The sequence below is a fragment of the Delphinapterus leucas genome, chromosome 4, assembly GCF_059928025.1.
Source record: "Delphinapterus leucas isolate spDelLeu-1000000601 "Yukka" chromosome 4, BTC_Dleu_Yukka2, whole genome shotgun sequence".
NCBI lineage: Eukaryota > Metazoa > Chordata > Mammalia > Artiodactyla > Monodontidae > Delphinapterus > Delphinapterus leucas.
Genome location: NC_143132.1, coordinates 150,112,261 through 150,129,613, shown reverse-complemented (window position 1 = coordinate 150,129,613; position 17,353 = coordinate 150,112,261). Strand labels below are relative to the sequence as shown.

General features: G+C 37.7%; 1 non-coding gene across 1 annotated transcript; it reads left to right on the top strand.

Annotated features, from left to right (window-relative positions):
• The first annotated feature begins 7,656 nt into the window (after positions 1 to 7,656).
• On the top strand, positions 7,657 to 7,758 carry LOC115804004 (U6 spliceosomal RNA). Its single transcript, XR_004024809.1, has one exon. It is a non-coding gene; the product is annotated as a U6 spliceosomal RNA (small nuclear RNA).
• The last annotated feature ends 9,595 nt before the right edge of the window (positions 7,759 to 17,353 follow it).

The window sequence follows — 17,353 nt, the reverse complement described above, 5'->3', positions numbered from 1 at the left end:
GAACTTTAACACCCCACTTCCATCAATAAACAGAACATCAAGAAAGAAAATCAACAATGAAATACAGGCCTTAAATGACACATTAGACCAGATGGACTTAATTGATATTTATAGAGCATTTCATGCAAAAGCAGCAGAATACATATTCTTTTCCAGTGCACATGGAACATTATCCAGGACTGATCACATGCTGGGCCACAAATTGAACCTCAGTAAATTTAAGAAAATTCGTATCATATCAAGCATCTTTTCCAACCACAATGTTATGCGATTAGAAATCAACTACAAGAAAAAAATATAAAAAACACAAACATATGGAAGCTAAACAATATGCTACTAAACAACCAATGGATCACTGAAAAAAATCAAAGAGGAAATTAAAAAATACCTAGAGACATGAAAACAAAAGCACAATGATCCAAAACCTATTGGATGCAGCAAATGCTCTAAGAGGGAAGTTTATTGCAGTATAAACTTTACCTCAGGAAACAAGAAAAATCTCAAATAAACAATCTAACCTTAAACCTAAAGCAACTAGAGAAATAGGAACAAACAAAATCCAAGTTAGTAGGAGAAAAGAAATAATAAATATCAGAGGAGGAATAAATGAAATAGAGAGAAAGAAAACAATAGAAAAGATCAATGAAACTAAAAGCTGGTTCTTTAAAAAGATAAACAAAAATTATAAACCTTCAGCCAGACTCATCAAAAAAAGAGGGAGAGGGCTCAAATCAATAAAATTAGAAACGAAAAAGATGTTACAATGGGCACCAAAAAATACAAAGGATCATAAAAGACTACTACAAGCAACTATATGCCAATAAAATGGACAACCTTGAAGAAAAAGATAAATTCCTAGAGAGGTACAATCTCCCAGGACTGAACCAAGAAGTAGAAAATTTGAACAGACCAATCGCAAGTACTGAAATTGAAAGTGTGATTAAATAAATCCCAACAGGGACTTCCCTGGTGTTCCAGTGGTTAAGGCTCCACACTTCCACTGCAGGGGGCACAGGTTTGATCCCTTGTTGGGAAACTAAGATCCTGCATGTTGTGTGACATAGCCAAAAAACAGTAGTAATAATAATAATAATAATCCCAATAAACGAAAGTCCAGGGCCAGATGGCTTCACTGGGCAATTCTGTCAAACATTTAGAGAAGAATTAAAACCTATCCTTCTGAAACTATTCCAAAAAAAAAAAAAAACACTGTAGAGGGTGGAACACTACCAAACTCATTCTATGAGGCCACCATCATCCTGATACCAAAACCAGACAAAGATATCAGAAAAAAAGGAAAATTAGAGGACAATATCACTGATGAACATAGACATAAAAATCCTCAACAAAGTACTAGCAAACTGAATCCAACAATACATTAAAAGGATAATACAGCATGATCAAGTGGAATTTATCCCAGGGAGACAGAGATTTTTCAATATCTGCAAATCAATCAGTGTGATACACCATGTCAAGTAATTGAAGAATAAAAACCATATGATCATCTCAATAGATACAGGAAAAGCTTTGACAAAATTCAATACCCATTTATGATAAAAACTCTCCAGAAAGTGGAAATAGAGGGAACCAACCTCAACAAAATAAAGGCCATATATGATAAACCTACAGCTAACATCATACTCAATGGTGAAAAGCTGAAAACATTTCCTCTAAGACAAGGGACAAGACAAGGATGTCCAGTCTCACCACTTGTATTCAACATAGTTTGGGAAATCCTAGACATAGCAATCAGAGAAGAAAAAAAACATAAAAGGGATTTTGGAAAAGAAAAAGTAAACCTGTCATTATTTGCAGATGATGTGATACTATACATAGAAAATCTGAAAGATGCTACCAGAAACATTCTTTGACATAAACTGCAGCAATATCTTTTTTGATGAAACTCCTAGAGTAATGAAAATAAAAGCAAAAATAAACAAATGGGACCTAATTTAACTCAAAAGCTTTTGCACAGCAAAAGAAATCATAAACAAAATGAAAATACAACCCTCAGAATGGGAGAAAATGTTTTCAAATGAAGCTACTGACAAGGGTTTAATCTCCAAGATATACAAACAGCTCATGCATCTCTATGTAAAAAAAAAAAAAAAACCCCAAACAACCCAATCAAAAAATGGGTAGAATCCCTAAAGAGACACTTCTCCAAAGAAGATGTGCAGATAGCAAAAAAGCACAAGAAAATATGCTCAATGTCACTAATTTTCAAAGAAATGCAAATCAAAACTACAGTGAGTTATCACCTCACACTGATCAGAAGGGCCATCACCAAAAAGTCTGCAAACAATAAATGCTGGAGATGGTGTGGAGAAAAAGGAACCCTCCTACACTGTTGGTGGGAATTTAAATTGGTACAGCCACTCTAGAGAACTGTATGGAATTTCCTTAAAAAACTAAAAATAGAACTACCATATGATCCAGCAATCTCACTCCTGTGCATATATCTGGAGAAAACCACACTTCAAAAAGATACATTCACCCCAATGTTCATTCCAGCACTATTTGCAATAGCCAAGACATGGAAGCAACCTAAAAGTCCACTGACAGAGGAATGCATAAAGAAGACGTAGTACATATATACAATAGAATATTACTCAGCCATAAATATATCAAAATAATGCCATTTGCAGCAACATGGATGGACTTAGAGATGATCATACTAAGTGAAGCAAGTCAGACAGAGAAAGACAAATATCATATGATATCACTTATATGTGGAATCTAAACAAATGATACAAGTGAACTTATTTACAAAACAGAAACAGATTCACAGATATCAAAAACAAACTTATGGTTACCAAAGGGGAAACGTGGAGGGGAGGGATAAATCAGGAACTTGGGATGAATGTAGACACACTGCTATATGTAAGATAGATAACTGACAAAGACTTACTGTATAGCACAGGGAATTCAACTCAATATTCTGTGATAACCTATATGAGAAAATAATCTAAAAAGTAATGAATATATGTATGTGTATAAATGAATCACGTTGCTGTACACTTGAAACTAACACAACATTGTAAATCAACTATGCTCCAATAAAAGAAAAAGAAAAAGAATGAAGAATCTGTAGGAAAGAGAAAATCATGATTGGAAAGTAAATCACTTAAAGAAGCCAGTACACAGATTTAAAAAAAAAAAAGAAAAGAAAAGATTTATATGAAGTGATGATAACCACAATGAATAAAAAAAGGATGAACATGATGATGTAAAAGAGAACATGAAAATCATAAAACGTGATGGAGGATACTATGAAAATATAGGGTTTTTTTCCCCCCCAGAATGTGTTTGATACTATATGACTACCAGTCTAAGGAATGTAGATATAGGAAGGAGTTAACATACTTGAAAAACAGGATAACATCAAATCAAAATCATACAACAGATACACAAAAACCCAAAAGAAGAGAACACAAGGCTAATACAAAAGAAAGTCATCAAACCATAAAAGGAAAAAAAGAAAAACAAAACGGACAAAGAAGAAATACAAAATAAATGGGAAAACACTATCAATAATTACCTTAAATGTCAAAGGATTAGGTGTTCCTATCAAAAGACATAGAGTGGCAGATTGGATAGAGAAACAAGAGCATACAATATGCTGCCTTCAAGAGACCCACTTCAGCACAAAGGATACACATAGATTGAAAGTGAGGAGATGGAAAAAGATATTTCATACAAATGGAAATGAGAAGAAAGTAGAAGTCACAATACTCATATGAGACAATTTAGACTTTAAAACAAAGACTAAAAAGAAAGATAAAGAAGGTCATTATAGAATGATAAAAGCAATGCAAGAAGAGGATATTACAACTGTCAATATATATGCACCCAATATAGGAGCACCCAAATACATAAAAAAGTACTAACAGACATAAAGGGAGAAACTGACAATAATACAATAATAGTAGAATTTAACTCCCCGCCCTCATCAATGGACAGATCTTCAAGATGGAAGATCAATAAGGCAACGGAGATCCTAAATAATACAATAGAACAGTTATACTTAATTGGTATTTTCAGGACATTACATCCCCAAAAAACAGAATACACATTCTTTTTGAGTGTACAGGGAACATTCTCTAGAATTGACCACATACTAGGGCACAAAACAAGGCTCAACAAAGTTAAGAGGATAGAAACTTCTTCAGACAGCTTTTCTGACCGCAATGTCATGAAACTAGAAAACATCCATGAAAAAAGAAACAAGTAAAAAAATGATTACATGGAGACTAAACATGCTATTAAAAAAACAATGGATCAATGATGAAATCAAGAAGAAATTTAAAAATAAGCTTGAGAGAAATGACAGTGAAAACACAACCATAAAAAATCTATGGGATGCAGCAAAAGTAGTTCTTAGAGGGAGGCTCATAGCAACACAGGCTTTCTTCAAGAAACAAGAAATATGTCAAATAAAAAGCCAAATCCACCACCTAAAATAGTTAGAGAAAGAAGAACAAACAAAGCCTAAAGTCAGCAGATGGAAGTAAAAAAATAAAGATCAGAGAGGAAATTAAATAAAGATCAAAAAGAAACAACAGAAAAAAATCAATAAAATCAAGAGCTTTCTTTGAAAGGGTAAAAAATATTGACAAACCTCTGGCCAGGCTCACCAAGAAGACAAGAAGGAAGACCCAAATAAACAAAATAAGAAATGAAAGAGTATAAATCACAACTGATACCCCAGAAATACAAAACATAAGAGAATACTATCAACAATGGTATGCCAAAAAATTTGCAACCTAGAGAAATGGACAAGTTTCTAGAAACACACAACCCACCAAAATTGAATCAAGAAGAAATAGATAACTTCAATAGACCAATCACTAGAAATGAAATAGAATCTGAAAACAAAAAAAAAACCCTACAAAAAAAGTCTAGGACCAGATGGCTTCACAGGTGAGTTCTACCAAACATACAAAGAAGAACTTATACTGATTGTTGTCAAACTCTCCCAAAAGATTGAACAGGAAGGAACACTCCTAAAGACATTCTTTGAAGCTATCATCAACCTGATACCAAAGACAGTATCAAGAAAAGAAATTACAGGCCAATATCTTTAATGAATATAGATGCAAAAATTCTCAACAAAATATTAGCAAACTGAATCCAACAACACATAAAAAAGATTGTACACCATGACCAAGTTGGATTCATCCCAGGGTCACAAGGATGGTTCAACATATGGAAATCAATGTGATACACCACAACAACAAAAGAAAAGACAAAACCAATGATCATCTCAATAGATGCAGAATAAAGGCATCTGATAAAATTCAACATCCATTCATGATAAAAAAAAAAAAACTCTTACCAAAGTGGGTATAGAGGGAACATTTCTCAACATAATAAATGTTGTTTATGACCAACTCACAGCCAATATAATACTCAACAGTGACAAGCTGAAAGCCTACCAAGTAATATCTGGAAGAAGAAAAGGATACCCACTCTCACCACTTCTATTCAACATTGTACTGGAAGTTCTAGCCAGAGTAATCAGACAAGAAAAATATAAATAAAAGGTATTCAAACTGGTAGGAAAGAGGTAAAATTTTCAGTATATACAGATGACATGATACTATATATAGAAAACCCTAAAGACTCCACACAAAAAAATATTAGAACTGATAAGCGAATTCAGCAAGGTAGCAGGATACAAGATTAACATACAGAAATCGGTTGCATTTCTTTACACTAACAATGAAATATCAGAAAGGGAATGTAAACAAACAATCCCTTTGAAAATCAAACAAACAAACAAATAAATAAATAGGAATTAACGTGACCAAGGAGGTGAAACACATATGCTGAGAACTATAACACATTAATAAAGAAAATTAAAGATAATTCAAAGAAATGGAAGATACCCCATGCTCTTGGATTGGAAGAATTAATATTGTTAATATGGCTATACTATCCAAAGCAATCTATAGATTTAATGCAATCCCTATCAGATTACACAACATTTTTCACAGAACTGAAACAAATAATTCTAAAATTTATATGGAACCATAAAAGACCCAGAATTGCCAAAGTAATTCTGAGGAAAAAGAACAAAGCAGGAGGCATAACCTTCCCAGACTCCAGACTATACCACAAAGCTACAGTAATTGAAACAGTGTGGTATCAGCACAACAAATGACATACAGATCAATGGAGCAGAACAGAGAGCCCAGAAATAAGCCCACACACCTATGGTCAATTAATCTTCGACAAAGGAGGCAAGAATATAAAATGGGAAAAAGTCTCTTCAGCAAGTGGTGCTGGGAAAGTTAGACAGCTGCATGCAAATCAATGCAGTTAGAACACACCCTCACACCATACCCAAAAATAAACTCAAAATGGCTTAAAGACTTAAATATATGACATGATGCCATAAAGCTCCTAAAAGAGGACATAGACAAGACATTCTCTGACATAAATTTTACCCATGTTTTCTTAGGTCAGTCTCCCAAGGCAATAGAAATAAAAGCAAAAATAAACAAATGGGAAATAATCAAATTAATAAGCTTTTGGACATCAAAGGAAACCATAAACAAAATGAAAGGACAACCTACAAACCAAGAGCAAATATTTGCAAATGATGTGATCGATAATGGCTTAATTTTCAAAATATACAAACAGCTCATACAATTCATTAACAGCAAACAAACAACCCAATAGAAAAATGGGTAGAAGACCTAAATAGACATATCTCCACACATACAGATGGCCAATAGGCACATGAAAAGATGCTCATCATCATTGATTATTACAGAAATGCAAATCAAAACTATCATGAGTACCACCTCATACCAGTCAGAATGGCCATCATCAAAAAGTCTACAAATAACTAATGCTGGAGAGGGTGTGGAGAAAAGGGAACCCTTCTGTATTGTTGGTGGGAATGTAAATAGGTGCAGCCACTATGGAAAATAGTATGGAGGTTCCTCAAAAAACTAAAAAGAGAGTTTCCATGTAATCCAGCAATCCCACTTCTGGGCATATATCCAAACAAAACTATACTTTAAAAAGATGCATGCCCCCCTATGTTCATAGCAGCACTATTTACAACAACCAAGACATGGAAACCTAAATGTCCATCGACAGATGAATGGATAAAGAAGATGTGACATATATATAATGAATCACTTTACATATGTTATAAAAAAGAATGAAATAATGCCATTTGCAGCAACATGGATGGATCTAGAGATCATACTAAGTGAAGTCAGAAAGAGAAAGACAAATACCATACGATATCACTTATATGTGGAACCTAAAATACAACACAAATGAACATATCAGTGAAACAGAAACATACACAAAGATATAGAAAACAGACCTGTGGTTGACAAGGGCATATGGGGATGGGGGAAGGAGTGATTGGGAGTTTGAGTTTAGCAGATGAAAAGTGTTATATGCAGGATGGATAAACAACAAGGTCTTACTGTATAGCCCAGGGAACAATAGTCAATATCCTGGGATAAACCATAATGGAAAAGAATATGAAAAAGAATATGTATATGTAAACTGAATCACTTTGCTGTACAGCAGAAATGAACACAACATTGTAAATCAACTATACTTCAATAAAACTATAGACACACACACACAACTCTAACGCAGACAACCCCATTAAAACTAGGAAAAGTGTTTGCTTCGGCAGCACATATACTAAAAGTCGGAACAATAAAATTACCATGAACCCTGAGTAAAAATGATATGCAAATTCATGAAACGCTCCATATTTTTTAAAAATTGGGAAAGGTCTGAACAGACACCTGGTCAGCGAACATGCACAGATAGTATACAAAATTATGCCCAGGACTGAGGGTAGAAAAACAATAGTCCAGCTAGACTCCCTGCATCATGTGTGACAGTGAACTAGTCCTGTCTTTCCTGGAGGCCTCAGAGAGATAGAGAGGGGGAAGGTGATGAAAGAAACTTTCACATATTGAAATATAGGGAAGTCATTCTGGCTTATACATGAGTTAATATGAATTTTATGCTAACTAAAATAGTCTGGTAGTGGCCTATCACACATATGTTGTACATCTGCTTTAATTATTAAAGGAAAGGGCACGTTGACCAGAAGTATAGCATGTTCATGTTAAAAATAAAGATTAAATTCTTCTTTTCCTGGGACACCAATGCTGGTCCTCCTTTTATGATAAGACTCCCTTCCCAGGTGCCAAGGCCAGTCTGGATGTGCTGTATGTGTACGTGCTGGTCTGTTTTTTGAAACCTTGAAGAAATGTATCGCTGACTTGTTTAATGTTCTTTGTTCTGACAAGGTAAAACAGTGCTGGAAACACTGATTTTTCCAGAGCAGTTTCTCAGAGTCATCTGAGAAGCAGGCGTCTGGGCTAGTCCTCAGTTTAGCTCAAATAAAACTCTTTTCTATTCTTATTATTGATTGGTTATTGATCATTTTCATAGACATTATTTGACATGGTCGGTAGGATATCAGAAAAACCCATTTGAGGTCACCTGGGGTCTACTTTGGAGTGGCGCTTGGTATCAAACCTGGGCCGGCCCCTTGAGCTCCTCCAGCTTCACAGCACCTTTCAGGTGATTCAGTGAGTTTTTCCTGATATCTGAATCTCCTTGTATTAAGTGATGGCACATGACTTTTATTTGAGCTGTTATCTTAAGACTTGAAGTCTTAAGTGTGTATTGGTAAATTTCCTATCCAAAGGAGGGGACCTTGAAGATGGCGGAAGAGTAAGACACAGAGATCGCCTTCCTCCCCACGGATACACCAGAAATACATCTACACGTGGAACAACTCCTACAGAACACCTACTGAAGGCTGGCAGAAGACCTCAGACCTCCCAAAAGGCAAGAAACTCCCCACGTACCTGGGTAGGGCAAAAGAAAAAAAGAAAAAACAGAGACAAAAGAATAAGGACGGAACCTGCACCAGTGGGAGGGAGCTGTGAAGGAGGAAAAGTTTCCACACACTAGGAAGCCCCTCCACGGGCGGAGACTGCGGGAGGCGGAGGGGGGAGCTTCGGAACCGCGGAGTAGTGCACAGCGACGGGTGCGGAGGGCAAAGCGGGGAGATTCCCGCACAGAGGATCGGTGCCGACCGGCACTCACCAGCCCAAGAGGCTTGTCTGCTCACCCGCCGGGGCGGGCGGGGCTGCGAGCTGAGGCTCGGGTTTCGGTTTTGGATGGAGCGCAGGGAGAGGACTGGGGTTGGCGGCTTGAACATAGCCTGAAGGGGTTAGTGCACCACGACTAGCCGGGAGGGAGTTTGGGGAAAAGCCTGCACCTGCCGAAGAGGCAAGAGACTTTTTCTTCCCTCTTTGTTTCCTGGTGCGCGAGGAGAGGGGTTTAAGAGTGCTGCTTAAAGGAACTCCAGAGACGGGCGCGAGCCACGGCTAAAAGCGCGAACCCCAGAGACGGGCGCGAGCCGCGGCTAAAAGCGCGAACCCCAGAGACGGGCGTGAGCCGCGGCTAAAAGCGCGGACCCCAGAGACGGGCGGGAGACGCTAAGGCTGCTGCTGCCGCCACCAAGGGGCCTGTGTGCGAGCACAGGTCACTCTCCACACCCCTCTTCCGCGGAGCCTGTGCAGCCCGCCACTGCCAGGTTCCCGGGAACCAGGGACAACTTCCCCGGGAGAACGCACAGCGGGCCCCAGGCTGGTGCAACGTCACGCCGGCCTCTGCCGCAACGTCACACCGCCTCTGACGCCGCAGGCCCGCCCCGCACGCAGTGCCCCTCCTTCCCCCCCCCCACCCCCGGCCTGAGTGAGCCAGAGCCCCCGAATCAGCGGCTCCTTTAACCCTGTCCTGTCTGAGCAAAAAACAGACGCCCTCCAGCGACCTACACGCAGAGGCAGGGCCAAATCCAAAGCTGAGCTCCTGTGAGCTGTGAGAACAAAGAAGAGAAAGGGAAATCGCTCCCAGCAGCCTCAGAAGCAGCGGATTAAAGCTCCACAATCAACTTGATATACCCTGCATCTGTGGAATAGCTGAATAGACAAGGAATGATCCCAAATTGAAGAGGTGGAATTTAGGAGCGAGATCTATGATTTTTTTCCCTTTTCCTCTTTTTGTGAATGGGTACGTGTATGCTTCTGTGTGAGATCTTGCCTGTATACTCTTGCTTCCACCATTTGTCCTAGGGCTCTATCTGTCCATGGTTTTTTAAAAAAAAATTTTTTTCTCAATAATTAACTTTAATTGTAATAACTTTATTATACTTTACCTTCGTTCTTTCTTTCTTTCTTTCCTTCCTTCCTTCCCTCCTTTAGACAACGAATCACCCCAAATTGAGGAGGTGGTCTCTGAGAGCAAGATTTATGATTTTTCCCCCTTTACCTCTTTTTGTGAAGGTGTATGTGTATGCTTCTGTGTAAGATTTTCTCTGTATAGCTTTGCTTCCAACATTTGTCCTAAGGTTCTATCCGTCCCTTTTTTTTTTCTAAATATTTTTTAATTCAATAGCTATATTATACTTCATTTTATTTTTACTGTATCTTCTTTCTTTCTGTCTTTTTTCCTTCTTTCCCTCCTTCCTTCCTTCCTTCCTCCCTCCCTCCCTCCCTCCTTTCTTTCCTTCTTTGCTTCTTTCTTCCTTCCTTCCTTTCTTCCTTTCCTTCTTTCTTTCCTCATACTTCTACTAATTCTCTCTACTTTTTCTCCCTTTTATTCTGAGCCGTGTGGATGAAAGGCTCTTGGTGCTCCAGCCAGGAGTCAGGGCTCTGCCTCTGAGGTAGGAGAGCCAACTTCAGGACACTGGTCAACAAGAGACCTCCCAGCTCCACATAATACTAAACGGCGGAAATCTCCCAGAGACCTCCATCATAACACCAGCACCCAGCTTCACTCAATGACCAGCAAGCCACAGTGCTAGACAACCTATGCCAAACAACTATCAAGACAGGAACACAACCCCACCCATTAGCAGAGAGGCTGCCTAAAATCATAATGAGGCCACAGACACCCCAAAACACACCACCAGACGTGAACCTGCCCACTAAAGAGACAAGATCCAGCCTCATCCACCACAACACAGGCACTAGTCCCCTCCACCAGGAAACCTACACAACCCACTGAAACAACCTTAGCCACTGGAGACAGACATCAAAAACAATGGGAACTACGAACGTGCAGCCTGCAAAAAGGAGACCCCAAACACAGTAAGATAAGCAAAATGAGAAGACAGAAAAACACACAGCAGATGAAGGAGCAAGATAAAAATGCACCAGACCTAACAAATGAAGAGGAAATAGGCAGTCTACCTGAAAAAGAATTCAGAATAATGATAGTACGGATGATCCGAAATCTTGGAAGTAGAATGGACAAAATGCAAGAAACAGTTAACAAGGACCTAGAAGAAATAAAGATGAAACAAGCAATGATGAACAATGCAATAAATGAAATTAAAAGTACTCTAGATGGGATCAATAACAGAATAACTGAGGCAGAAGAACGGATAAATGACCTGGAAGATAAAATAGTGGAAATAACTACTGCAGAGCAGAATAAAGAAAAAAGAATGAAAAGAACTGAGGACAGTCTCAGAGACCTCTGCGACAACATTAAACGCACCAACATTCGAATTATAGGGGTTCCAGAAGAAGAAGAGAAAAAGAAAGGGACTGAGAAAATATTTGAAGAGATTATAGTTGAAAACTTCCCTAATATGGGAAAGGAAATAGTTAATCAAGTCCAGGAAGCACAGAGAGTCCCATACAGGATAAATACAAGGAGAAATATGCCAAGACATATATTAATCAAACTGTCAAAAATTAAATACAAAGAAAGCATATTAAAAGCAGCAAGGGAAAAACAACAAATAACACACAAGGGAATCCCCATAAGGTTAACAGCTGATCTCTCAGCAGAAACCCTACAAGCCAGAAGGGAGTGGCAGGACATACTGAAAGTGATGAAGGAGAAAAACCTGCAACCAAGACTACTCTACCCAGCAAGGATCTCATTCAGATTTGATGGAGAAATTAAAACCTTTACAGACAAGCAAAAGCTGAGAGAGTTCAGCACCACAAAACCAGCTTTACAACAAATGCTAAAGGAACTTCTCTAGACAAGGAACACAAGAGAAGGAAAAGACCTATAATAATGAACCCAAAACAATATAGAAAATGGGAATAGGAACATACATATCGATAATTACCTTAAATGTAAATGGACTAAATGCTCCCACCAAAAGACACAGATTGGCTGAATGGATACAAAAACAAGACCCTTATATATGCTGTCTACAAGGGACCCACTTCAGACCTAGAGACACATACAGGCTGAAAATAAGGGGATGGAAAAAGATATTCCATGCAAATGGAAACCAAAAGAAAGCTGGAGTAGCAATTCTCATATCAGACAAAATAGACTTTAAAATAAGGACTATTACAAGAGACAAAGAAGGACACTACATAATGATCAAGGGATCGATCCAAGAAGAAGATATAACAATTGTAAATATTTATGCACCCAACATAGGAGCACCTCAATACATAAGGCAAATACTAACAGCCATAAAAGGGGAGATCGACAGTAACACATTCATAGTAGGGGACTTTAACACCCCACTTTCACCCATGGACAGATCACCCAAAATGAAAATAAATAAGGAAACACAAGCTTTAAATGATACATTAAACAAGATGGACTTAATTGATATTTATAGGACACTCCATCCAAAAACAACAGAATACACATTTTTCTCAAGTGCTCATGGAACATTCTCCAGGATACATCATATCTTGGGTCACAAATCAAGCCTTGTTAAATTTAAGAAAATTGAAATTGTATCAAGTATCTTTCCTGACAACAACGCCATGAGACTAGATATCAATTACAGGAAAAGATCTGTAAAAAATACAAACACATGGAGGCTAAACAATACACTACTTAATAATGAAATGATCACTGAAGAAATCAAAGAGGAAATAAAAAAATACCTAGAAACAAATGACAATGGAGACACAACGACCCAAAACCTATGGGATGCAGCAAAAGCAGTTCTAAGGGGGAAGTTTATAGCAATACAAGCCCTTAAGAAGCAGGAAACATCTCGAATAAACAACCTAACCTTGCACCTCAAGCAATTAGAGAAAGAAGAACAAAAAAACCCCAAAGCTAGCAGAAGGAAAGAAATCATAAAAATCAGATCAGAAATAAATGAAAAAGAAATGAAGGAAACGATAGCAAAGATCAATAAAACTAAAAGCTGGTTCTTTGAGAAGATAAACAAAATAGATAAACCACTAGCCAGACTCATCAAGAAAAAAAGGGAAAAGACTCAAATCAATAGAATTAGAAATGAAAAAGGAGAAGTAACAACTGACACTGCAGAAATAAAAAAAATCATGAGAGATTACTACAAGCAACTCTATGCCAATAAAATGGACAATCTGGAAGAAATGGACAAATTCTTAGAAATGCACAACCTGCCAAGACTGAATCAGGAAGAAATAGAAAATATGAACAGACTAATCACAAGCACTGAAATTGAAACTGTGATTAAAAATCTTCCAACAAACAAAAGCCCAGGACCAGATGGCTTCACAGGTGAATTCTATCAAACGTTTAGAGAAGAGCTAACACCTGTCTTTCTCAAACTCTTCCAAAATATAGCAGAGGGAGGAACACTCCCAAATTCCTTCTACGAGGCCACCATCACCTTGATACCAAAACCAGACAAGGATGTCACAAAGAAAGAAAACTACAGGCCAATATCACTGATGAACATAGATGCAAAAATCCTCAACAAAATACTAGCAAACAGAATCCAACAGCACATTAAAAGGATCATACACCATGATCAAGTGGGGTTTATTCCAGGAATGCAAGGATTCTTCAATATACGCAAATCTATCAATGTGATAAACCATATTAACAAATTGAAGGAGAAAAACCATATGATCATCTCAATAGATGCAGAAAAAGCTTTCGACAAAATTCAACACCCATTTATGATAAAAACCCTCCAGAAAGTAGGCATAGAGGGAACTTTCCTCAACATAATAAAGGCCATATATGACAAGCCCACAGCAAACATCATCCTCAATGGTGAAAAACTGAAAGCATTTCCACTAAGATCAGGAACAAGACAAGGTTGCCCACTCTCACCACTCTTATTCAACATAGTTTTGGAAGTTTTAGCCACAGCAATCAGAGAAGAAAAGGAAATAAAAGGAATCCAAATCGGAAAAGAAGAAGTAAAGCTGTCACTGTTTGCAGATGACATGATACTATACATAGAGAATCCTAAAGATGCTACCAGAAAACTACTAGAGCTAATCAATGAATTTGGTAAAGTAGCAGGATACAAAGTTAATGCACAGAAATCTCTGGCATTCCTATATACTAATGATGAAAAACCTGAAAATGAAATCAAGAAAACACTCCCATTTACCATTGCAACAAAAAGAATAAAATATCTAGGAATAAACCTACCTAAGGAGACGAAAGACCTGTATGCAGAAAATTATAAGACACTGATGAAAGAAATTAAAGATGATACAAATAGATGGAGAGATATACCATGTTCTTGGATGGGAAGAATCAACATTGTGAAAATGACTCTACTACCCAAAGCAATCTACAGATTCAATGCAATCCCTATCAAACTACCACTGGCATTTTTCACAGAACTAGAACCAAAAATTTCACAATTTGTATGGAAACACAAAAGACCCCGAATAGCCAAAGCAATCTTGAGAACGAAAAAAGGAGCTGGAGGAATCAGGCTCCCTGACTTCAGACTATACTACAAAGCTACAGTAATCAAGACAGTATGGTACTGGCACAAAAACAGAAAGATAGATCAATGGAACAGGATAGAAAGCCCAGAGATAAACCCACGCACATATGGACACCTTATCTTTGATAAAGGTGGCAGGAATGTACAGTGGAGAAAGGACAGCCTCTTCAATAAATGGTCCTGGGAAAACTGGACAGGTACATGTAAAAGTATGAGATTAGATCACTCCCTAACACCATACACAAAAATAAGCTCAAAATGGATTAAAGACCTAAATGTAAGGCCAGAAACTATCAAACTCTTAGAGGAAAACATAGGCAGAACACTCTATGACATAAATCACAGCAAGATCCTTTCTGACCCACCTCCTAGAGTAATGGAAATAAAAACAAAAATAAACAAATGGGACCTAATGAAACTTCAAAGCTTTTGCACAGCAAAGGAAACCATAATCAAGACCAAAAGACAACCCTCAGAATGGGAGAAAATATTTGCAAATGAAGCAAATGACAAAGGATTAATCTCCAAAATTTACAAGCGGCTCATGCAGCTCGATAACAAAAAAACAAACAACCCAATCCAAAAATGGGCAGAAGACCTAAATAGACATTTCTCCAAAGAAGATATACAGAATGCCAACAAACACATGAAAGAATGCTCAACATCATTAATCATTAGAGAAATGCAAATCAAAACTACAATGAGATATCATCTCACACCAGTCAGAATGGCCATCATCAAAAAATCTAGAAACAATAAATGCTGGAGAGGGTGTGGAGAAAAGGGAACCCTCTTGCACTGCTGGTGGGAATGTGAATTGGTTCAGCCACTATGGAGAACAGTATGGAGGTTCCTTAAAAAACTACAAATAGAACTACCATATGACCCAGCAATCCCACTACTGGGCATATACCCTGAGAAAACCAAAATTCAAAAAGAGTCATGTACCAAAATGTTCATTGCAGCTCTATTTACAATAACCCGGAGATGGAAACAACCTAAGCGCCCATCATCGGATGAATGGATAAAGAAGATGTGGCACATATATACAATGGAATATTACTCAGCCTTAAAAAGAAATGAAATTGAGCTATTTGTAATGAGATGGATAGACCTAGAGTCTGTCATACAGAGTGAAGTAAGTCAGAAAGAAAAAGACAAATACCGTATGCTAACACATATATATGGAATTTAAGGGGAAAAAAATGTCATGAAGAACCTAGGGGTAAAACAGGAATAAAGACGCAGACCTACTGGAGAACGGACTTGAGGATATGGGGAGGGGGAAGGGTGAGCTTTGACAGGGCGAGAGAGAGTCATGGACATATACACACTAACAAACGTAGTAAGGTAGATAGCTAGGGGGAAGCAGCCGCAAGGCACAGGGATATTAGCTCGGTGCTTTGTGACAGCCTGGAGGGGTGGGATAGGGAGAGTGGGAGGGAGGGAGATGCAAGAGGGAAGACATATGGGAACATATGTATATGTATAACTGATTCACTTTGTTATAAAGCAGAAACTAACACACCATTGTAAAGCAATTATACCCCAATAAAGATGTTTAAAAAAAAAAATTTCCTATCCAGAGACCATAAGGGGAAGTTCCTAGGCAGGAGACCTAGAGGGAATATCCAGGCAGGAAGGCTTGGAATGAATTTTGGAGTGAAGTGAGCTGGCTAACTTTTTAGAATGTGGCATAAAATTGAACACTTAAACTTAATTTTTGACTCACACTTTATAATAAAATGAAACAAAGAGAAAGCGGAAGGTTGTGCTTCTAAAGCCTCCCAGCTCCTGGACAGGGAGCCACCCACTGGAACTCTGGCTGGCTTCTACAACTGGTGTGGAGCCAATACTTACAAGTACTTATCTAACCCTAAAATGGCTAGGATGAAAATTTTTTGACATTCCAAAACTGATTTTTGCATGCACAATTAAATACAGCTGGCTTGATAAAATACCTTTTCAAAATTTTGATCCTGAGAGAAAAAAGTACTCCTAGGAGAACACTTGAAGTTATAACTCTTATCACGCTCCTGAAATGCAAAGACAGCCCACACTGCTTGAGACTACAGCCTTGGCTCAATTAGTAGAGTCTAAAATGTAAAAAAAAAACCAAAAAACCTTTTTAAATGCAAGCAGGAAAGCTATGAGATCTCTCTCTGCACTGTCTATGTCTACCCGGATGTATGTATGCTCGTGTATATGTTATAAATGCGATCAGTTTCTACCTCCAGGTGACATTATTAATATGAATTTGTAAAAGAGCGCTATGTAATTGACTTAAAAGCAAGTGCTTACAAATTAAATATTCCTAAATGTAACAAAAAACTAATCCAAATTTTTAAAGGATCATGTGGTCTAGAATTAATCTTCAATAAATGAAAACAATCTTAAGTTTTTAGCTTGATTAATTCAGAAATGTCTTTAGGGTCATCAACACTAAGTATAGTACTTTTATCGTTCCCAGGTTTACTAAAAGTTAATAAGTTCACGTTATCTCTGCTTCAAAATTAGTCAGCAAAATATTAACTTAGTACTATGATATTCTCATAAGTGATGAAACAGAGATCAATGGGATAAAAGTTTTTAGGTGAACTCTTTCAAAAT